General features: G+C 46.0%; 1 protein-coding gene and 1 non-coding gene across 2 annotated transcripts in view; one reads left to right on the forward strand and one right to left on the reverse strand.

Moving 5' to 3' along the window:
* Nucleotides 1–24789, forward strand: part of SPATA13 (spermatogenesis associated 13) — a 219960-nt gene that overhangs the window by 25576 nt on the left and 169595 nt on the right. The window lies entirely within an intron of this gene.
* TRNAE-CUC lies at nucleotides 2475–2547 on the reverse strand. Its single transcript has one exon. It is a non-coding gene; the product is annotated as a tRNA-Glu (tRNA).

Raw genomic sequence — 24789 nt, forward strand, 5'->3', positions numbered from 1 at the left:
TTCATACAGAGTGAAATAAGTTAGAAAGAGAAAAGCAAATATCATACATTAATCCACATAAGTGGAATCTAGAAAAAAGGTACAGGTGAACCTATTTGCAGGACTTGAATGGAGACACACACATAGAGAACAAATATATGGATACCAAGGTGGGAAGAGAGGATGGGATGGATAGGGAGATTAGGATTGACATATATATGCTATTGATACGATGTATAAAATAGATAGCTAATGAGAACCTACTGTATATCTAGGGAAACTCTACTCAGTTCTGTGGTTACCTGACTGGGAAGGAAATCCAAAAAAGAGGGGATATATGTGTACCTGTAGCTGACTCACTTTCCTGTACAGTAGAAACTAACGCAAAATTGCAATACTCCAATCTGAAGAAAAAGGTGAGACCAGGAAGCCTGGGTAACTGCAATTGTGGGAACCACCCATTTCCTTTTCTTTTATCAAGAATGGGCTTTTCCCTGAACAGAAGGATGGAGGCCTTAGGTTTGCTGTAGCAAGTCCTTGTTTATGGAAGAGGGGACTGTTTATCAACACCGAGATTCTGAGAATTCCATCCTGTTTCTTTCATCGCCATAGTCAGCCTTCAACATTTAATGAAGACTCATGGGCGGTGACTTCCCCCACCCACAGACAAATTCCTTTAAGGAATCATGAGACCAGTGACACTCAGCAGCTGTTTAAAAGACTGTTTAGACTCCTGGAATGATGCTGGGAAATTCTGGGATTTACAGTCTTGGTCAAGAGGGGCCCTCAGCTGAGAAATCCAGCAGTATAATAATCTCAGTTCAAACCCAGGGGAACCTTCTTTACAAAATCTACTAGTCTGCTCTTCTTGATACAGTTACTGCCAAGTGGTGGAGTTTAAAGTAAACAACAAACAAACACAAAAAAAACTACTATCCTTTCTGCTCTGGATCACATAACATAACATAGGAGACCAAATTCTACATGAAAATGGTTGGATTCAATCATTCCATGCTAAATGCTTGGGTTAGAGGCTATCATGCTCACTGTGGGCTAATAGTGAATTCTAACAGGTCCTGAGAGATAAAGTGATTTGGAATACTGGCCACTTCTCTGTCAGTTCAAGTGTGCTCTCCTTTTTTTTTTTTTTTTTTCAAGTGTGCTCTCCTTATGTGATCTTCTTAAGCCACCTGGTTTAGCTTTGGCCATGGAGACTTGGAACAGAGTAGTGGGAACCCTCCAGGCAGGAGTTCTGGGCACACAGCCTAACTTAGAAGAAGCAAGAAGCAGACACGAGCAGACACAAGCCAGAGAAACAGGGCTAATAGGATGCATGCTCCTGAGTGTGTTCCATTCTTATGAGGCAGGGATTCTCAAGCCTGTTGGTCTCAGGACCCCCTTTCTGCTCTTAAAAACCAAAGATTTCAAAGAGCTTTTGTTTATAATGGGCTAGACGACTAATATTTGCCACACGAAACAAATAAAATTGAGATGTTTTCAAAATACTTATTAATTTATTTAAAAGGCACAGTAAGAATCCCATAACCTAAATAACATATTTTTTATGAGAATTAAGTATATTTTTCAAGACAGAGGAAAAGAAGTAAGGAGTGTGTCACTGTTCTGAAGCTTTGCAGACGCCTTTAACGTCTGGCTCAGCAGAACTCAGCTGGACCCTCAGATCTTTTGTATTTCATCTGAATCTGTTGCAATATGTTGTCTTAGTTGAACAATAAGAGGAAATAGAAGAAGATAGTTTGTGGGGCCCCTTGCAAAATAAAAATGCAGTCCTTTCGATTTAAAATGATTGGAAATTTTAAGAAAGTAACAGCAGAGCATTAAGCCAAAGACCCATGCAAGCGTGCTCTGCCCAAGATAGGTTGTTGGCATGAACACAAATCTTGATAGTGCTGATGGTCAGGGTGTGAGATCTGGAATAGTTTACTGCCTAGCCATCTCCTCTGATGCCTAAAATCTGTTGTTTCTTTAGGATGATGCCTTTTAGGGATGTTTTAGATTCTTCTCTGCTTGGGGCCCACATGTAAGAAACCAAGACCCAGGGCTCTCCGAGCCTTGAGTTTGTCTGTAGGTCAAGCCCTGTACCCTCTGCCCCTTTCTGCTTGCCTGAGACTTCGCTGCTCTCAGATCTCAGATAAATCACATTATTTCTGTGAATTCTCCTCATCTTACTTAACAACAATGATCTCTTTCTTCTCTCAATTCAGATAATGTTGTCTGCACCACTTGTTTGGCACTGATTAGATGCTGTTACTTTTAAATTAATTGCCAAGCAAGAGCTTGCTAATTGTTAATTAAGTTAATTAGAAACAGGCTCTTTGACCAGTGCTTTTGGTAAAATACTTTTTCTGTTTTCCCCACAACTAGCAAAAAAAATGAATTGGTCAATGAGTTTTGTTTGTTTGTTTTCATTTATTTGGCTATGCCAGGTCTTAGTTGTGGCATGTGGGCTCTTAGTTGTGGCATGCAGGATCTAGTTCCCTGACCAGAGATTGAACCCAGGTCTCCTGCATTGAGAGTGCAGAGTCTTAACCACTGGACCACCAGGGAAGTTCCTGATCAGGGTTTCTTAATCTGGGGCTCATGGATTGGCTTCTGGGGGTCCAAGAGCCTCCCAAAGTTGCAAATAAAATTGTGATTGTATATCTCATTTTTCAGAAGTATGACCCTCTCTTTCCCCCATAAAAAGGTTAATGACAACTAAACTAGACTCTCAACAGATTGGTCATTTGGGAATTTTCAACCCAAGATCTATTATCACAAGGTCAGGAAGGGTCTTAGAGACAGTCCCATCCTTTGGACCCTCAGCTCTAGAAGCAATTCCATCCTGGACTGGGCCAGTGGGTGTTGTTTTCTCTGCTGTGTGTTTCTGTGGGAGTTTCAGTCATCTTTTCTTTGCAATCCCAGGGGGTCTATGTTTGGAAGAGAAGCCTTGGTTTGCCCCTTGACTTCATCCATCCTGTGCAAACACGCCCCTAGCTCCAGGCAAGAAGGACATGTGGTTAGTCAGGCACCTCCTTTCTGCTGAGAAGCAAGCAAGAGGTCGTAGAACTCTTTGTGTAAAGGGCTAACAGTAAATATTTTAGGCTTCTTGCAGCTTGTATGATCTCTGTGGCTGTTACTCAATCTACCATTGCTATAGGGACGCAGCCAGGGAAGATGGACTCGGGTAGACAGAGGGCGAGGCTGTGTCCAAGCTCAGATCTAGTTAACAAAAACAGGCAGTGGCTGTACTTGGCCCCCAGGCCAGAGTTTGCCAACCTCTGATCTAATTCATGACTCCCTGGGGCTTAGGAAGCCCCAGTTATTATCAAAAAGCAAGACACTGAAAAAGTGAGCGGATCTGTCAGATCTGTGCGCCTCACCTGCGGCACGGCCCTGTACTCTCAGCCGCAAACGTGAGCTACAAATCCAGAGAACCAGCTGCTCCCCATCCAGGTAACGGCCCAGACAGGCAGCCCAGTGATGTGGCAAGGAATGGGGTGATTTTGTTATCATCCTGCCCGTTCTCATGCACCCTTCATCAGAGACAATAAAAAGGTTATTGTTTACACCATCGCAGACAAGGAGAGGGCAGGTCCTGCTATAAAACCCGAATGCTCCCTGATCCGCCACCTCTGTAATTAGTGACCCCTTCTTTCTCCATCCCGGGCAGAGGATGAATAAAAGGTTCACAGTGTGTGATGTCACCAGGGCTCTAAAACAGTCTCTCGATTGTTTAAGTCCTGCCTTTGCACCCGCTGTCACTGGGCTACCCGCCATCCCTCCATCAGCTATTCTTAATGTGGGGCTTGTCAACGCCCCTCTTGGACCTTCCTGGAGGGAGGAAATGCCAGGTGGTCATAGGAATAGGAAGTAGAAATTCGAGATAGTGTCACCAACGTGGAAGCCGATTCACAACTTTTAAGGATCTGAAAACACAGAAGGGGTTAGGACAGTTTAATGTGCAAAAATCTGCATCTAAAAACTTGTGCTTAGACTTATTTGTTCAATCGCTAAGTTCTTTCTTACTCTGTGACTCTGTGAATCGCATCATGCCAGGCTTCCTGGTCATTCACTATTCACTATTCCTAGACTTTGCTCAAACTCATGTCCTTTGAGTTGGTGATGCCATTCAACCATCTCACCATTCTTTCTCCTCCTGACTTCAATCTTTCCCAGCATCAGGGTCTTTTCAAGTGTGTCAGCTCTTTGCATCAGGTGGCCAACATTCTGGAGCTTCAGCATCAGTCCTTCAATGAATATTCAGGACTGATTTCCTTTAGGATTGACTTGTTGGATCTCCTTGCAGTCCAAGGGACTCTCAAGAGTCTTCTCTAACACCACAGTTCAAAAGCGTCAATTTTTCGGTGCTCAGCCTTTTTTATAGTCCAACTCTCACATCCATACATGACCACTGGAAACACCATAGCCTTGAAAATTTGGACCTTTCTCAGCAAAGTGATGTCTCTGCTATTTATCATCTCACCAGAGGCAACTTTTCTAGTTTATTCTCAGCAGGATGTCTTACATCTCATTCCTGGCGGTCCCTCCTCTTGCATCTCGCTGCTCTATCCACTTGAGGGATGCATCAGTTCTGCATTTCTTATTTGTCTCTAGTAGGTTGCATTTGTTCTCCCAGCCATGCCCAGGACTGGGGACAGTTTCTATCGTTGGCCCTGGTCCTTTGTCTTTTCTGCTGGGACTTGTTTTCCTGGCAACTATTAATGCGGTCCTCATGGATTTGCTCTGAGAAAGCCCCCTTCTAGTCAGTGGGAGAGGCTGTGTGTTTGACCCCACAAGCACCGTTTGGTCCCCCTGGCATCTTCAGCCCCGACCCTCCTAAACTTCCACTTAAGCCCACTGGGTAGCAACTCCCCAAACTCAGACCCTGCGGAGATACTGGGCAGCAAATGAAATGGCAAGGGGCACTGCTGCAGCTGAGCTGGTCCAGGAGTGGGCAGAGGAGGAAAACAACCTGCTCACGACATGTCAGGCTCTGAACAGGGCAGGGGTGTATTTACCAACACAACACACACCCTTCTTCCAAGGGGCTTCCCTGGTGGCTCAATGGTAAAGAATCCGCCTGACAATGCAAGAGACATGGCTTTGATCCCTGGGTCAGGAAGATGCCCTGGAGAAGGAAACGGCAACCCACTCCGGTATTCTTGCCTGGGAAATCCCATGGACAGGGGAGCCTTGTGAGCTACAGTCCATGGGGTCACAAAGAGTCTGACATGACTGAACACACACACTCACACCCTTCTTCCAAACCAGGGAGCCGTGGCTCTGAGCAGTGGGGTTCTGAGACCTCCCGCGCGTGTTAGGTGGCTGAGCCAAGGTTTGAAACAAAGTCTGTGCTCTTTTAAGAGGACACAGGCAATAATTAAAGCTTGGGATGGAAACTCATGACACCCCCCTGCAGAGAAGCCGGCAGACTCCGCTTTTGTGTGCTCGGACAGGACGGGGTCGGAAGGGAGGAATCGGCGCCGCTTGCTGGTGTTGAAGGCGCTGTGAACCCAGCATCGGGTCCTGGGAAGGCAGTGCCGGAAGCCGGGCTGGACCAGTTTGGCAAAGCTCAGTGTTAACAATGGGAAGTCCCCTGGTGAGAGTCCAGCTAGGATTTCTCTGTTCTGGGTGCAAATTTTGCCAGTTGAAAGCGGAAAATAAGGACTTCAAGGCACTTCAATTTTAAATCTATTAATAGTTTAAATCTCTCCGGCTCCTGCTAACCACTGATTATAATTCCTTTATAAAGATCAGAGACTGTGATTATCCAGTCACAAAAAACTTGCTCCGATTACATGAACTTCTCCGACAGCATGAACTGAAATACTGTAGTTGTGGTCTGGCAGGAGCCCTGAGTGCTGGTGGGAGCAGAGAGGGCGGCGTGGGCTTAGATGCAGGCAGACCCTGCAGAGCCGCTTTTAGACTAGGGCAGCAAAAGCGGTTTTTCTTTGAAACAACGAATAGAGCAACCTGTGCTCTACCTATAGGAACCTTGTGGGGTGGGGATGGAGCCTGGATGGTTCAAGTGCATCCACTTAGCTTGGTTCAATCCTCAGTATGCTGGAACACATAGAAAACTGGGAAATCTTGATTCTCATCGTAAAGGTGACATTTTCTCTTTGTATAGTCTCCTGGCAATTTCAATGTTACACAGGTTACTGGGGTTTTTAAAGGGATTTTTGACCTGTGTTTTTGATACAAAGAGTTTTTGGCTTTGATTCCTCCCTCCTTTCTTTCTTTTCTTCTTTTAAATTGAGATTAGTTAATTTACAGATGTAAAGCAAAGTGATTCAGCTATATATATATATGTATATATATATATGTATTCTTTTTCAGATTCTTTTCCGTTATATGTTATTACAAGGTATTGACTATAGTTCCCTGTGCTATACAATAGGTCCTTGCTGTTTATCTTTTTATATATTCTTTCTTCTTTTCCTTTTTACTTCCTTCCTTCCATCCTTTCTTTCCCACATCATTTTAACTCTTGTTTTCCCAGTTGAAAACCTTGACTGATGCCTATGTCCAAATTAAATTCAGAATCAGAATCACATAATTAAACGACCCTGGTATAAAAGATGTCATTATATAGAACTAAGCAAAAAAGTCAGTATCAGTTTCATCAGCTAGTGTATAGGCCAAAGGTTTACAAATATTGGAAACATACAAACCTGAGATTGGGTTAGGAAATCCTGCTGCTTTTGTGTGTGTGTGTGTGTGTTAGTTGCTCAGTCATGGCTCATTCTTTGTGACCCCATGGACTGTAGCCTGCCAGACTCCTCTGTCCATGGGATTTCCATTGGAAATCCTGGAGTTGGTTGCCATTTCCTTCTCTACGGGGTCTTCCCTACCCAGGGATGAACCCACATCTCCTGCATTGGCAGGTGGATTCTTCACCTACTGAGCAATCTGCTATTTGTTAAATTCAAGTTCAAAGCTTTCACAGCAGTGTGACAGTTGATGGGATGACGCAAATGTTGATATGTGTAAACATTTAAACTGGTGTAAGTCAATAGTGAAGCCTTTTGCACATGGCTGTTGGTTAAGGAAATGGCAACCCACTCCAGTACACTTGCCCGGAAAATTCCATGGGCGGAGGAGCCTGGTAGGTTACCGTCCATGGGATCGCAAAGAGTTGGACACGACTGAGTGACTTCACTCATTGGTTAAGGATGCCAGTCGTGGCTCAGTTTTGTGGAACATACAAACTCACTCAACCTAAGTGCATTTTTTCTGTGTTGCTGTGGTTCTGTCCTTCGTCGGTATACATCATAGAGATGTCCCAGCCCAGCTGGGCCTCCTCCCTAACCCCCTGTCTGACTTGATGACTCTGTGTTACTTCTCTGCTTGACCCACGTGGACATTTGCTTTGGCAATGACACGTTGAGACTATGTGTGGTACACGTAGTGCAGAAGTTTTGGTGGTGAAATGTCAGCCTTGGTTTCCCTCCAGTGTTATTGGGATGTTGTTGACATATGATACTGTGTAAGTTTAAGGTTAGAGCTTAATAGTTTGATAGAGTGTGAAGTGATTACTACCAGGTTAGCTAACTTTGTGAACTCACAGAGTTCGTTTTTTCTTTCTTGTGATGAGGACTTCTAAGGTCTGTGGTCTTAGCAGCTTTCAAATAATGTCTTTTTAAAAATCAAACCAAACACAGCACTGACTTCTCCTGTTCCAGTGGCCCCTGCAGTTTGGGGATTTCAGACAGCCTCTTGTCTTGTTGCTGTTCAACTGCTAAGTCGTGTCTGACTCTTTGCAGCCCCATGGACAGCAGCACATCAGGCTTCCCGGTCCTTCACTGTCTCCCTGAATTTACCGAAACTCATGTCCATTGAGTCTGTGATGCTTGGGGGAGAAGAGAATCCTCTGTCACTCAGATTCTGGATCCGTGTTTGAGGGTTACATGCACACACATACGTGAAAACACAGTACATGCATACATGTCACACATGCACACACAGTGTCAGATTCCCACCTGGGATTTTCCAGGTGGGATTCCATGATTGTCAACTTGGAGGCGCACACTCTTCTGGAGGATAAAGTCCTCCATGAACTTGGTCCCACTTTTTACATCTCTCATAACTCTAAATGGGGTATTTTTGTGTTTAGAGTCCTGTCCTGGAAGGAAGGACAGAACGTTGGGTGAGCACCACTCAGCAGGAAACGGTGCATTGTTTTAAGTCTGCACTGATTCATTATCCATTGATATTTTCTAATAAACGCCTTCCTGACACAGCTGCAAAGGACAGTGAGTGGAACAAATGACATCACCCTCAAGACAAAGGTTGCAAGGAGAAAGACAGATGTTAACTGCTTCTCAGCCTTGGAAACATGAGTTGTGGGTTTTCCCCCCAATTTGATGGTGCTGGTAGAAGTCAGATGATGAGTTTATACTGGTTGAACATTTCCCCAAGTGCTTTAATGTGAGGCTGCAGGGTAAGTGTTATTCTCACTTTTCTCTGTAGGGAAACTGAGGCACAGGATGGGGCTTGTCCAACCCCAAAACTGCTGAGTGACCCCTGGGTGACCTGCTGTCCCAGCCGCTGCCTGGTCAACCCAGCAGGTCTCTGCCGCCTTGTAAAATCCACAATCTCTGTTTGTTTTCTTTTGTTTTTTCCTTAGAACTCATTCTCTAAATATAAAATCCAAGGCTGTTTGTAAAATTTTCCTCCTAAAATGGACTTCTTCATATCACTTTACATCTACATATTACTCACTATCAAATCTTTTGTACAATGTTTTTGATGTGCCTCTTGGAAATTTGTATCTGGAAAGTTGTCTTCTTTGAATAATGGGTCTATTTCCTTTTATCGGATTAGGAGATTTGTGTACTTCTTGTCTTCCAGAATGTTTAGAGCCGAATTTAATATTCAGTCTCGGCCCTTGTATTATCCTGAATTAATTTCCTCTCCTTCTGTGAGGTTTTAAATCATGTATTTCAGCTTTATTTTATAGTTACCTTTTATTATGCACCAAAGCTTTTTAGGAATAGGCAGGGTGAAAATAGGCAGTACATTTTGAATAAACATTTTTTGATCTGAGTTTAATTTACTATAAACACATCAAGTGCCTTAAATAAAGCTGTAATATTATTACGTGGAATTGGGTGGATCACATAATATACTCTTTTTATCATTACAGATACTGTAAGAGTAAAAACTTGTTGTGAAAGAAATTTATTGTATACAATGAAACTATAAACCGTACCAGGGTTTATGACAATGGGGAATTAAATTAAAACCAACGTGGAAGGGAAGCTGGGAAGGTAGATGTACCATTAATTAATGGTACAGTTAATTTTAGTTTGAACCATCTCTAAGCAATTCATTTGAAATTTCTTGAGGGAAGACCCTGTAGACAAAAATAATCTGCACACTGGGTTCCTGATATTTGTCCTCAGTCCAGGCTCTTGACTTCAACAAGGCCATCGTGTGGTCACAGTGATGAAGGAACTGAAGAGACTAGAGTCCCCCCAGCTCCGCCGCCCCTCTGTGAGATCTACCTCTAGCGAAGTGTGTGGTCTGCACTCAGTCTCATCTGGCTGATCTGTGAAATGGGATCATAACGCCTTCCCCATGGGCAGTGCTGGCCATTTAACGACAACAGCAAAATTAAAGAGATGCTCTGTGCAGCACTTGATGCACGTTTCCTTGGAGTCTGGTGGAAGATATCACACACAGAGAGAGGTGCTCAAGTGAGATGTGTGCAGGCAGCCACTGGGGTTCTCACATGCTGAACACTCCCAGGTGCTAGCACTGAGACCAAGAAACAGCCCCAGGTCCCCGCCTGCCCCCTCCTGGTCACTACTCCGCCCTAGAATTGTGTCCATCCACTGTCCAGACTTCCGACACTACAGCTTGGCTTTGCCTGTGTGGGGATTTTACACAAGTGAGCCCAGCACTCTCTTGCGTGTGTGGCTTCTTTCATCTGACGGGACGTTTGCAAGATTCGTGCATGGTGTGTATAGGGCATGGTTTGTCTATTCCTGTGGCTGCACAGATGTCTACCGCACGACACCAGATGTGTGTGTCTGTTCTGCTGAGGATGGAGGTTTGGACTTCCAGTTTGGGGATGTTATGAGTAAACTGGCTGTAGGCATTCTCGTACGCGTCTTACAGTAAATGTGTGTACGTGTTTCCGTGTGACAAACACCTGGGGGTATAGCTGCTGACTTGAGGGTCTGCAGATTGGTGAGTGTGACAAGTCTTACCAGTTTTCCAAGGTGCTTGTGCCAGTTTACACCCCCACACAAGTGTGGATTCCTCTTCTTCCTTGTCACCTTTGGCGTGGTCTGCTTTCTCAGTTTGGTGTTCCCACCGCATGGCCGTGCAGTGACAGCTCGTGAAGCTTTTAACCTGCATTTCCCAGGTGATGAATGCATTTGATGCATTGTTAACATTACCTTCACATTGTTTAGATGAAGTAAGGTGCCTGCATGCCTTAAACAGATGGGACCTAACAAATAAGGCAAAAGCTATTAGAAATATCTGGAGAAGGAAATGGCAATCCACTCCAGTATTCTTGCCTGGAAAATCCCATGGATAGAAGAGTCTATTAGGCTACAGTCCATGGGGTTGCAAAGACTCGGACACGACTGAGCGACTTCACTTTCATTAGAAATATAAGCAGAATTCAATAAAGCACAAATATAATGAGTGAGTATAAATATTCTTATTTTGCAATTCAGCAGATCTAGCGTACTTTAAACAATCAAAGGTGCATAGGGTCTGCACACGTCCATAATCTCATGTATTAACACATATGAAATTTGTATCCTACAAATACATAACATGTCATTTTCCCTTAGGTGTTTTGTCTTTCAAAATTTGTAAAATTCAGTTTTTAGTGGTAAGCATACCTGCCTTCCAATTTGGTACTTGATGAGGAAGGACATTTCGACTAGTTCAAGAAAGTCAAGATTTTAGAGCACTTGGTCTTTCATCAAAATCCAATAAAATGAGATGAACTGTGTAAAGATCCAATCAAAGTACTTAGGAATCAGGGCACACCCTCGTAAAGTAGCTACAGAGCAAAGAGGAAGTCAAGGGAGAAGTTACATGTCGTCTTGTGAGCGTTAAAACTAAAGAAACTTACACCAAACCTATGGGGTCGAGGGAAAGTTGTATTTAGAGGAAATAGCCTTAAATGCTTTCTTGACTCTAGACAAAATTTTAAAAATACAAGCTAGAACTCACCTTAAGATGCTGGAAGGAAAAAATAACCAACAAACCCAAAGGATGTAGGAAAAGGAAATTAAGATAGGAGTCAATAATAATGGAGTAAACACAGGACTATTAAATCTTTGCTACAAAAATTCAGTATTAGGGTTCAGAAATGGTTATCGACCCTTTCGGGTCAACCCCAACAAGGGTCCTCCTGCCTAAAAACAAACATATTGCTTCTCTGCTTATTGCTTTTCCTTTGCTGTAAAACAGCAATAGCAGGAGCAGGAGTAATCCTCAAGACAGTGTAAGTGGTCATAGTAAGGTCTAAAAATGCAATATTGTTGTAGTGCAGTCTGGCAGTATCATGACTTCCTGTGTATTATCTGCCAAGAGACTCGCTTCAGAATACTACAGACAAAAAAAACCACACAACTTTAAAGGGAGCATGGAAGCTCTGTTTATCACACAAGGCCTCTGCACCTGCTCTGCATGTGTCTATATTCTGCAGAAAGTTCCTAAACTACTTTTATTGAGGAACCAGCATTGACAGACCTGCAGGGATCGTACGAGCCAACTAGAGGTGAATCTGGCTATATTTGTTTGCAGATGTTTTCAGACTCTTTCTGAACCATCTGTAGAAGTCAGATACCATGAATTTATGAGAAAATCTTTTACGTTTCCTTGTCTATAATAGATATTAGAAAACAGATATAAAGCTGATTTCAGTTGGTAAAGAGATGAAAATCTTCAGTGTGTTCTGGTTCCTTGAAACCTGATAATGCTGACTGGTCAGGTTCCCAGAGCCCAGTTTGCCTGCTGGACTAGTCCTCTTAAGAAACCAACATCCAAAAAAAAAAAAAAGAAACCAACATCCTTGTGATAAGACGAGAACAGTGAAGTGAAACAGAGACACTCGGGCAGGACAGTTAAGGTGCCTTGTGTTCGTAGAACTGGAGGCAGGCTCTGACTATGGAGCACCACTCAGGGGCCATCCAGGCCAGGACAAGGGGGGCCTGGGGCCCAGGGCAGCAGGGTGGGTCTCGGCCTCGGGCAAGAACTCAGTGAGGTGAAGTCGTTTTCTGTGCTGTGTCTCAGTCAGGGGTTTAAAAATGCAGAGATGGTGATGTACTTTCCTGATGTTACATGAAACCGCCTTGTCCAGCTCCAAATTCAGGATCTGCATCGTGCTGAGGATCGGTGTCTGTAAGCCACAGGGCTGAGCCCACCCTCCGTGTCCACGGGCAGGAGCCACATGCTGCCCACGTTTGGCTGCGCTGGTTTGTACCACACAGACACGACATCTGGAGGGAAGCCACCCGCACTGGTGCCTCTGTGATGTCCCGGGAGACCTCCTCACTTCTCAGAGATGTGCTACTTGCTTTTTTTTAAATTTCCCAGATAATTTTGATGAAATTTTCATAATGGATTTTTAATGGCTGCCAGGTTAATGTCATCATATTAGCATTTGAAATTATTTCCTCCAGTTATTTAGAAACACGCTCCTCACTAGCTGTTGAACTAAGTCATTGAATTATGTGCTTGAGGGTTTTCCCCACCACCATCTTCTGGGTGAGGGGCTTGTGAGTTAAGCTGAGCTCTAGCCTGACCTGCTGGGGACTAGCTGAGATGTGGTGGGAAAGCCTCTGCTCTGGTTTCCTTGACGCTGGAGAGAGTGAGAATCATGAACCGAGGGACATGCTCTGGCCCCACCCCCCTAGCTTCTCCCTGGCCTTCTCCCACACAGGACGCACCTGGTCGCAGGGTCCCTGCAACCTGCCGAGAGGACGTGACCCGCAGATGCAATTTCCAGTCCAGAGGACAGGCTGTGTCTGCAATCATCAGGATCACCTGTCTCCGTCTTGACATTGTGGGAGGATGATCTTTCCTCACCTGCAAGAGATGGAAAGATCCTCAGGCCCCAAATCTGTCCCTGCCCACCCCACCCCACCCCATCCTACACACCCCTGTGCCAGCTCTGTACAGTGGCCCCACTGACACTTGTCACAGTCCCCCAGCTCCACGCACTCCGGGTGCAGCCTGTCATGTGGCATCAGCACCCCTCACGGGTGGCCTCCGGGCGGCCTACCTGGTCCCCTTCCCGCCGCCTGCACACTCACCCCTGCAGGCTCTGACCAGCCTCACCAGGTGCAACCAACAGGGTCTGGCTCCAGGTCACACCCCTTGCTTCCTGCTGGGGGCTCCTGGAGGATGCCCAAGAGTGGGACTCGGGGGTCCTGGGATGCACATAAATATGCCAGAGATGGAGGGAGAGGTTATCTTTGGGAAAGGGGTCAGCAGAAGGAAGTCGTGAGTAATGCTGTGTCCGCTGGCCACGTACATGGAGTCCTGAGGAGAGAACAGACCCTGTCGGGGGTCCAGGGACGAGGAGAGGAGAGAAGAGGCTCCTTAAGGGGGAGATCTCTGAGCTGAACCTTAAGAAAAGCGGGCAGCTTCAGGGGCAGGCGGTGAGAGGAGGGTCCGGCCTGGATGCAGCGGGGCAGCGCCGCCAGAATCACGGGGACGAAACTGTGGTGGCTGGTCCTCCAGGACCAGAGTTGGAGGGGAGCTAAGGGGGGCAGACGGCAAGTGCCCGGTCCCGCTCCTCATCCCGGTCCAGCCCCTACCGTGCATCTCTGGGTCCCTGGGTCCCCTGTGCCACGTTCTCTTCCCCAGCGTCTCTTCTCCCCACGGATGGATGGGAACACGCCTGGTCGGTGAGGAGCCCCGATGGCTGTAGGCAGAGCTGGGCTTTGGCATACCCACCCATCCGTGCTGGGCCTCAGGGCCCCTCGGGTCTGTGCTCTCTGTACGGCTCCCAGTGGAAGGACGGGAGGGCCAGGCCTGATTCCAAAGTCTCTTTTTCATGCTAACATTTTTGTTTCTTGGTTGTCATTAAGAAATGATCTTACATTTAAATTCAGAATGAGCCTTTACCTCAGTAAGAGTTCTTCCTATTGGTGCAGTTTGTGTGTGTGTGTGTACTTTCCGTCATGTGAGAAACAAATGTTCCAGTCAGGTTGCTAGGACCCCCCAGCAGAGCATCTCTGCCTGACTCCCCCATTTCCAACTGAGAACTGGTCTCCATGGACACCAGCCTGATGACAAGGGGAGACGGATGGTGTAAGAGATTCTTAGTATGAGGGACTCTCTGGAAACATAGAATGTGACTAATTTCTCTATGAAAGACGCATTTTATAAGAAGGACATAGATATTCAGCATCTTGGCCTTGGACCCTTCACCCCCCACTTTTCAAGTCGGGAGGCCCACACCCAGAGCCCGCCTGGTGGCCTCCCCTCCTCCATCCGGGTTCCTTGTTTGACTCACAGCCCTGCCCAGCTCTTTATTTATGAGACATGCCTCCTGTTTTCCACGGAAAATTGTTCCACTGAGCTTCCTGTAGGGATATTTTGGGAATAAGAACCTTGGCTTTTGATTTTTTTTTCCTTCTACTTGGTTTAACAGCTCTGATTCCTAATTCCTTTGAATTTTCTGCCTCCCTTGCTGCTCTTTAGGCTAAAAAATAGCAAATCTCTTGTCTCTTTTAACATCTTGTTTTCAGTTTATAAGACCTGTGTGTATCTACAGCACAACGTTCTTTACCTCTGTGATATTTTCATTTTAGATATACAACATGAAGTGTTTGAGGAGCAAAAACATTTTGCTGGCTTGAATTTTATTATCATGAAATGCAGAAAAGGTCTTGTGTGAGTTAAGTTTGCAGAGGGTTTCAGAGCTAGGGCCCTGGCTGAGACGCTTCTCCAAGACTGTCTTGACCTGTTTTTCTTTGAGGCTGGAGTGTAAGTTTTCACTGTGTTTTCTTTTCCTAAAACAGTGCCATGATTGATAAAAGATGAAGGATAGAATCTGGAAAGTTACTGCATTTAGATGTAAATGCCTAGTGAACCATGAGCCGCTGGAACTCCCTCTCAGCACTCATGGTTTGTGGGTGATTCGCCTGGACCTGCTGCATGTTAGTGTCCAGGTAGAATTGATCTGTGAGACAAAGCCCCAACTCCACTCACTGGAGCCATGAGACTGGGCAGCTTCCACCCTGGACTCATGAGGAGGGTCAGCCAGCTTGCCACCCGAGCGCCTGCTTGCTGTAGTGGCAGGAGCAGGTACTTCTCTGCAAGGCCACCAGGTGTCGAGAAGCACACACCTGCAGGGCTGATGTCCCCGAGAGGCCAGGGGAGGCCCCTGCCTGCCGTCACCCTCTCTGCCGGCTCTGTTTTGCCTGGGAACTCCGGAGCCCGGCAGATACGCTTAGGGCAATGCTTTGGTCTCATGTTTGTAATATCTGGGGGCTGGTGACTCAACCGTCCAGAGCCAGACAAGAATTTTTTTTAAAAGACCAAAACAATTCCTTCAGTTTCTTCATGGCTTATTTGAAACCTGGCTGGGAACCAGAACCCTTTCAGGAATGGATTATCATGTGGGCCACGATGTAGGCATTTACAAGGATTTTTCAAATGTGAATACGTCAACAAAGGGAGAGTTATCACGGATTATTTATACGATGAAGGTGCAGACACCTTCAGAATTGAAGTGGCAGGTGCAGGCTTCCCTCTGCGTGCGCCTCCCACACCCTCCTGTGGCGCCCTGTCCTCCTGTGCTATGCATCGGCTCCGTGGAGGTGGTGGTGTCATCTGGCCATTCACTGTTGTCCACTCAGAGCCAGGAGTGTCCGGATGCAGGTGGAGAATACCCATACCGTGTGGACCTGAGTGAATGGAAAGCTGGCTTCTCTTAGTGACTCACCTTCTGAGTTGTGCATACTCAGTGCTTAAAAGATCATTATCTATGCCTGTGTGTTTTGGTGGCTTTGTTCTAGGAGACAGGTGAAGCTGAGAATAAGCACGTTGCTCTGAGTGTCTGGCAAGGCAGGTGAAGGCAGTTCCCCGTGGTAGGGACCTTGTGCTGCTCACTTCTGCATTCTTGTTGCCAAGCCACCATGAGGTGCAAAGGATGCACCCAATAAATATTCATGGGCTGAGTCCATGAGCCGCAGTCACTCTGGACTTGAGCCCAAGATACCAGCCCTCTGGCTTACTGCTATCCTCTGGTCTTGACCCTGAGCTGATCTGAACTTCCTCTTCACCGGCCCAGGGCCCAGGTACCTCCCTCCCGGGGGATCTGTCCTGCCTTCTGTACTCTGGCTGCAGAAAGACACAGTGCCTACATCACCACTAGGTGCCCCTCCACCTCCTCGCCTGGCCTGAACCCCAGCTGTCACCCAGGAGCACGCTACCCCAAAGCCCCCGGAACCTCAGGGGCAGGAAGAGGGGTCAGCACCCTCGACTTCAGTTTCACATTTTGTAAAACAAATCAGAACAGAAGCCTCCTCCCCATGGCCCATCGTGGGGTCAGGAAGCTGCCTGCCCCTCTTTATTGCTGATCTGAATTGGTGTCCCCGTCACCCCCTCCCGCAGCCCACATCCCAGCATCTGGAACACTTCCTGACATCCCAGGTGGCGCTGCCTCCACTCCCAGGGCCTCCCGTGGCCACACCCGGAGCTGCTCCACCTGAGGGTCTCCTCTCCTCGGTCACGACCTCCACCCTCCCAGCTCTTCCTCTCCGGTCTCTCCTGCACCTGCTTGTCGGCTGCACCAGGCCCACGTCCAGACGTCTTCCCCAGTGAGTCAACCTAGTTTTCTATCCCGGAAAACTGAGGAAGTTCTCAAGCTCATAGCACATCAGCATAAAAGCAACAAAACTCCTGAAAATGGCTCGTGTCTCGTGGTTCCATCAAGCCCGCATCTTGTGATTTAGTGATGGAATGACATGCGGATATAAAGCACTGCAATTAAATCAAAAGGAAAAGAGTCGCTCACAGCCTCACAGTGCTGCCTGAGTCAGGGGAGGACGGCTGATGTCACCAGTGATGTCATGAGGATGTGTGTACCCCTGATGCGAGAATTCCCCCAGATCCAAGCCCGGTCTAATAATGAGAAAAGCATCAAACTCAAATTGGAGGAAATTTTTATAAACTACTTCACAATTCTTTTTGAAAACTGTCATGAAAAATAAGAAAAGCCTGAGAAACTATCCCAAACCAGAGGAGATCAAGGAGAGGTGACAGCTTCATGCAGTGTGGCATCAGGTTCGGGGCCTAGGACACAGGGAAGGGTGGTCGATGGCTGTGTCTAAATCCACACGGGGCTCAGGTCGCACCTGGCACCCGCCTCGGTCATGTAGTCATGACATGTGCCCTTGACAGTGGGCTGACACATGTAAGAGGGGAGGGTGGGTAAGGAACGCACAGGAAACCCCTGTACTGTCTTTGCCAGTTTTACCAAAATAGAGAATTATCTACCTAAGATCCCTTTCTGATGATTCCAACATCTCTTTGAGTCAGTTATGCCAGGGCAGAGTGATCTCTAGGCCCCCACATCAGACCTCATGGTGTATTCCTCACCCCAAACACCATGCTGAATCTCAGGACATCCATCCATCCATCCATCCATCCATCCATTCCACCATCCATCTACCCATATCTGTCCATCCATCCATCCATCTGTCTGTCCAGTACCAACCAGCACTTCAGACCAGGCACGGCAGGAATGCTGGTGAGAAAGTAGTAAGCAAAACAGACCTTGTCCATCCCATCTTGAAGGTCATGTCAGCGGAGAACACAGACACGTACGGGAAGACACTGAGTGACGTGGCCCTGTGGGGCCCCGTGGGAAACAAGGAAAACCAAGCCAGCCTTCAGCCAAGAGCACCTCAGAGTGTCCTGACATGGCTGTCATAGTCCTGCCCCAGCACCACGGACCCCTGCAGTGTGTTGCAGAACTTCATCACATTATATAACTTCATGATCGACAAAGCTAGTAAATCATTCGGTAGTAAAACTCCGGGATGCTATACCTCTCAGTGGGTTGTCCAATAATGCACACAGGACATAAAACATATTCAATGACGTCTGTTCAGGAAAAAAACTTTAAAAAAAAAAAAAAAAGGAAAAAAACTTTTTTAGGAGGCGATCAGGCCCTGAGGCCACTGCGTAGTCGGGGTGATGTCCGAGATCCTCCATGTGCCGAGCTCCAGAGCGGGTACGGGTGGGGTGGGGTGGGGTGGGGGACGACAGCAGGCACTGGAGGATGGCCCGTCTCCCTGGATTCCACCCCCACTCCCCAGATCTGTGCAGAGACAGAGAGAAGGAAGCAAGACTGGAGCTCTGGGTATATTGTCCCCTGTAGCCCTGAAGCAAGTCTCACCCCAGGAAACCACACAGAGCTCCCCTGACCATTCAGAGCAGCGTGGGCACGGAGGAGTGTGAGCAGGTAACACAGACTCGGATGACGGGGAAATAAAACATCCTCCCGGGCCAGGGGGCAGGTGAACCACACCTGGCTGAAGACACCATCTCCTTAATGATGAGAGGACAGGATTCACACTAGAAATGCATGGTATTGTGTGGGCTTTTCAACCAGCACCTCACCGCCCCCCCCCCCACCTTCTGAACTGCCTGAACATGGCAGAATCATTCCTTTCTAGAAGGAAGTCTGCATATCTGGAGACTCACGGAAGCCTAGAGCTCACCTAGACACGTGGGACAGAGGGCGGCAAGTGCAGAGGGCAGGAAGGCAGACGGCAGATGGCAGAACCAAAGCAACAGCAGCCAGGCTTCAGTCTGCTCTGAAGAGCATCAATGGACGTACCCGAGGGCAATAACAGCCATGCCGCCACTGCCTCTGTGTGGGGCTCTAGAGAAAGCCTGTGCCTGGGCTGCCATGTTCAGACCTCATAAGAAGTCTGTGAAGCGGGTCTGATTCCCCAGAGTCCTAAGCCTTAGGACGGAAGTGCCTCACTCCACTGGCTTCCCAGGTGGCCCAGTGGTAAAGAATCCGCCTGCCGATGCAAGGAGACGTGGGTTTGATCCCTGGGTCAGGAAGATGGCCCTGGAGGAGGACATGGCAACCCACTCCAGTATTCATGCCGGGAGAATCCCGTGGACAGACGAGCCTGGCGGACTACAGTCTGTGGTCACAGAGAGCCGGACAGGACTGAGCGCGGCACGGCCTCACCCCACGTGCTCAATTGCTTCTTTAAGATGGATCCAGGATGTGAACCTTGGTCTGACTCGGTGGTCTGGAGCTCATGGCACCGTGCTCATCCAAGGTGGCATCCTTGCTACTGACATGTTTTGTTGCCCCATGTATGACAGCGGGAGTGAGGAGGAGGTTCTTGGCATCATCACCCACTTTGCGATCTTTCCAGAAGACTGTTGGCTCTGTTGTTGTGTTGGCAAAAGTTTTAACATCGTGAGGCTTTAAATAATTTTTGAGCAAGAGGGGCCTCTCTGCGTTCACTTTATTAACAGCTGTCCCTGGGGCTCCAGTAGCCAGAGGACTTAAAGAAATGAGGGTCTGCAGTTGGTTGCAGCATGTTATTGATGGTTTTGTTGGCAGAGTTAGTTGGCAACATGTGCCTGCTATATTAATAATTCAACTCATATGTCCTTTTCTCATTTTGTTTATAGAAAATAAAAGAAGTATGCATATCCAGTCAAGGATAGTAAGAGTGAATTGCAGAAACTAAAGTTGAACACAGAAGTATGTGAGGGAAAAAGTTATTCTTTGTCACATGGTAAAAGTTTTCTCAGAATCACAAGAAGCGGCTGTGACTAACCCTAGGAAAAAGAAACAAAACAAAACATCTAGAGTCACTGATGCAAATTAATTTTTTTTAAAAGTTCCTGAACCACTGTCAAAAACCATTGTCCCCCCCAAAAAAAAACCATTGTCCCTGTTTAAGCAAGTGCCCTTTTTCAGAACTATTCTGGATTGAGACGGTCTTAGAATTTTCATGCCTGGATAAATTGAATGAAGCCTTGAAAAGATACTGGATAAGATGGAGGGAGACACAGAAAGGGAAATCGACAAGCAAGCCTGTGTATGGCCTGGCACACCATGATGGATGCTCAGACTGACCCCCTCGCAGGCCCACCTCCGCCATGGGTGCCCATGGGGCAGACGTCAGCTGCCCTGTTACATCAGGGCTCCTGTGACGTGCCCCCTCGGTTGACAAACAGACCTCATCACAGGATCATGTAGACGGTGCTCCGCCCCCCGAACCTCCCACTTCTACACAGTTCAGTCCCCTGCTGCGGGCTTCTGTTCCCGAGCTTCTGATAAAACTACATGCTGGAATGTTACCAGGGGTCTGTGTGCGAAACCAGAGGCCCTTCTGTCTCCCTCTCCACACCCCTCTGTGCCATGATGCTCTTGGCAGCTCAGAAGTCTCCTCCCCTGGCCTCGCTTTGGTCCAGGTTCTTCTCCAGCCTTCGATGCCTCCTCCTCAGTGTCTATCACTGGCTCCTTTTCTTTTACCATATTCTTTAAACATCACCCAAGATTTCATCCTTGACTGTCTCATCCAGCGCTAAACCCGACGCACAAATGGCTCCCCAGCTCCCACATCCAAACCAAACCATCTCCCAAATTCCAGACTTGGTTTAGCCTGGAAACTGAAAACTCAGCCTTTTTCTTTTTTACTATCAATTGTAAAGCATTTTTTATATTCTCAAATGGTTTCTTTCTTTTAAAAATGTATCCTATTCTTATTTCATGGCTACAGTATCTTCTTTCTTTTTTTAAGTTGAAATATGGTTGATTTACAAGATTGTGTTAATTTCTGCTGTACAGGAAAGTGACTCAGTTACACACATATATATTCTTTTTCAAATTCTTTTCCATTATGCTTTATCACAGGATATTGAATATAGTTCCCTGTGCGGTACAGTAGGACCTTGTTGTTTATCCATCCTGTATATAATAGTTTGCATCTGCTAATCTCAAACTCCCAATCCATCCCTTCGCTCCCCTACCCCTCCTGGCAACCACAAGTCTGTTCTCTATGTCTGTGAGTCTGTTTCTGTTTCACAGATAGGTTCATTTGTCATATTTTAGATTCTACAGGCAAGTGGTTTCATATGGTGTTTGTCTCTCTCTTTCTGACGTTCTTCACTTCACAGTATGATCATCTCTAATTGCATCCATGTTGCTACAAATGGCATTTTCTTTTTTCTGACCGAGCAATATCTCACTGTACACCTGTACCACATCTTCTTTATCCTTTCCTCTGTCAATGGGAATTTAGGTCATTTCCATATCTTGGCTATTGTGAATGATGCTGCTGTGAACACTGGGGTTCATGTGTCTTTTTGGATTAGAGTTTTGTCTGAATCTATGCCCAGAAGTGGAATTGCTGGTTCACATGGTAACTGTGCATTTAGTTTTCTGTGGAGCCTCCATATGGTTCTCCATTGTGGCTGCACCATTGTCTGGACACACATATTCTGCTTATCCACTCATCCATCCATCAGTGGACATCTAGGTTGCTTCTGCCTTCTAGCTACTGTGAACACGGGTGTATATACCTAGCACTCTTAATACTAAAAATAATGACTATCCCTTATACAGACTGTCTATGTAAGATACTGCTCTGACATATATGAATCCCTCTAAACCTGGCAGCCAGCCTATGAGTTGGGCACTATTATTATCCACATTGTACCAGTGAGAACTGCACAGTGCTTCGTCTATAGCGTTATACGATAGCAACCAGGATAGACAGGACGTGTCGCCAATGCTCGTCTGGGAATGTCACTTGTGCATTATAATGGAAGGTCCTTTGTGATGTGTGAAATGTGTTTTATATATAAATGAGCACAGTTAGATGTGTTGTGGTAATATTTCTTTTCATCTGGAAAGAGTTAAGTATGAACATGAGGCCCCACTTCTGATTTATTGCAGTGTCCAGTCCCAGGTTTTACCTTTATTCTTGAGGCACTTGGTTTTGCTTTCCATGTAACAGACCTCCATTCTGAGCTTGGTGTGCAGACGTGTACCGATAGTTCACATTTAGGTTCTGCAGGTAATCATGCTATTCAGCACCGATGCTATGTTGCATTATGTGAGTAATAAAAACCATGTATGGAGGGAAAGAAGCCTCATAAGTGTAAGGGAACTTGGTCCTGGCTGCTTGAATCTGGAAATGTAACTGAGGTTCAAGTGCCCCAGCCTGGCTGTGAGTCGAGATGCCCCGATCTGCAGCCTCTGACTCTGAACGCACTGCCGTGGGCAATGGTCCCTTCCTTGGAGCGTCACGGTGACTGTTGCTCTGTGGGCTGCTCCTGATTTGGGCTGTGTCCCTCTGACCTCTCTCTGACAGCTGATTCCTTCTTGCCATTTACACCTGAGTTTAAGGCCTTTCCTGACTGTGTGGTTATTCTTCATCGCTGCCCCTGTATTAAATCCTTGACTAGATCTTTTTACTCCCTACCGTTTTACCATTCTTCAACTTTCTGTTCACCACCAGTCTCCTGATAAAATGTAAGCTCCATGAAAGGATAAGCCTGTGTTTGCTTCCTACTGTTTACACCCCATCACTAGGACTTTGATTAGAAAATTGTAGGTGCAGAGTCACTAAATGGAAGACAATAGATGGACCATAAGTGGATCTCTGGCAACTTAGAATCTTACAATAATATCATTGAAAGGAAAACAACTGTGAATATAGGAGAACTCTTCCCATTGAGCCAGTTTAAACTCAATTCTAAATGGAGGCTAAATCAACTCAAGAGTTAAGTATAATGGCTAAAATATTCTCCAGTTTCTAATGACCGTGTGATATTCTGATACCAGAGTTTGCTGATCAGAGTAGCTGTGATGCTGGCATCATTTCTACTTTATGGAATTGAAAAAGTCATGACAAAGTTGTTTATCCAGCTTAGTAAAAGTTAAGTATTTAGTTCAAAGAAACGTGGAGACTGTCTGTAATTTCAGCTGGAGTTGAAATGAGTGAAGGTTTTCATCTCGCCTGCAGGAGGTTTCCTGGACCGGAGCCTCTCGGCTCTGCCGCTGATCCCGGGGCTGCTCCGGGTCCCGACACAGGTCACTACTAGATGGGAAGGGAAGCAGGTCCTCACAGTCACTCACCACCTTTCTTTCTCCCTTAACTGACATCCTCTCCCTGTGAAAGAGAAGTTTTCCCTGCAGAAAAAAGAATTTCTATTGAAAAATTAGGGTCTAAAATAGACTAGAATAGAAAAAAGTACCTAAAACTGAGAAATAATATGGCAGCAAGCACTACATTTACTCTAAGACCTTCTGACCCTATCTAGCTGTCCAAACAAAGTTGAGCATGAGCTTTTTCTGTCTCATACAAACGTGTTTTTCTATGTGTAAAATAGAGCAAATGTTTACTTTGGAATTCATTAAGATAATAAGAACCACTGATGTACGTTTTTCTTTCTGGAAAGTTCTCAGAGATCCCCAAGTACAAAAGCAGAATCCTAGAATGATTTGTGAACTGACACAAATGTGGTGTGTAACTGGACTATAGTTAATGCAGCGAGGTAGAAAATTAGGATCCCAATACATTAGCAATTAGGATTTTACGTTGTAAGTCAGGGCTAGGAATCCAGGTGTTCTATCAATATCGGTTTTGTATCACACCCAGAACAGAAACATGAGGAGTTGGCAATGAACACAGTGCGAAGCTTGCCTGCTTCACAGACGAGGAGTAGGTCCGTCCCATTGGGAATAATCTGTCCCATTTTCCTCATTAAAGTTTCATGAAATACAATGGCCACACTGATTATAAACTGTGCAGACCAAACTCCTCCTGGGCAGAGTGACCATCTCGGGCCATGTGGGTGCTCCATCCCTGAGCAATAGATGAAGGCCAGTTACATCCAGGTCTGCAGTTGGGCCAGGATGGGGGAGGTGTGTGTTCCAAAAGAAAGTTGAATTTATGGATGTTATGTTTTTGTGTCTTTTTCTTTTTGTGTCTTTATTCTTGTTACAATATCATTTGTGCAAAGGGTGAAACAAAGCTTTTTGTTAATGGAGAATATATATATACATATATACATATGTATATATACATATATACATATATAAAACCTCAGTCAGTCTCTCCCATCAAGAAGCTTCCATAAGGAGAAGGAAATGGCAACCCACTCTAATATTCTTGCTGGAAAAAGCCCATGGACAGAGGAGCCTGTTGGGCTGTAGTCTATGGGGTCACAAAAGAAATGGACACGACTGAGTGAGTAAACAACAAACAATGCATCACTTAGAACTCCCTATTTGGGGAAGACTTTTTGAATAAAAGTATTCATAAATGCAAAAAAAAAAAGAAGAAGAAGAAGAAGCTTCCATAATCCTCTTATCCTTCTCCATCAGAGGGCAGACAGACAGAAAACAACAATCACAGGAAACTAACCAATCTGATCACATGGACCACAGCCTTGCCTAATTCAATGAAACTATGAGCCATGCCCTGTAGGGTCACCCAAGACAGATGGGTCATGGTGGAGAGTTCTGACAAAACGTGGTCCACTGGAGAAGGGAATGGCAAACCATTTCAGTATTCTTGCCTTGAGAACCCCATGAATAGCATGAAAGGGCAAAAAGTTATGACACTGACAGATGAACTCTCCAGGTCGGTAGGTGCCCAATATGCTACTGGAGATCAGTGGAGAAATAACTCCAGAAAGAATGAAGAGATGGAGCCAAAGAAAAACAGTACCCAGTTGTGGATGTGACTGGTGATAGAAGCAAGGTTCAATGCTGTAAAGAGCAATATTGCATAGGAACCTGGAATGTTAGGTCCATGAATTAAG

Source organism: Cervus canadensis, chromosome 9 (assembly GCF_019320065.1).
Source record: "Cervus canadensis isolate Bull #8, Minnesota chromosome 9, ASM1932006v1, whole genome shotgun sequence".
NCBI lineage: Eukaryota > Metazoa > Chordata > Mammalia > Artiodactyla > Cervidae > Cervus > Cervus canadensis.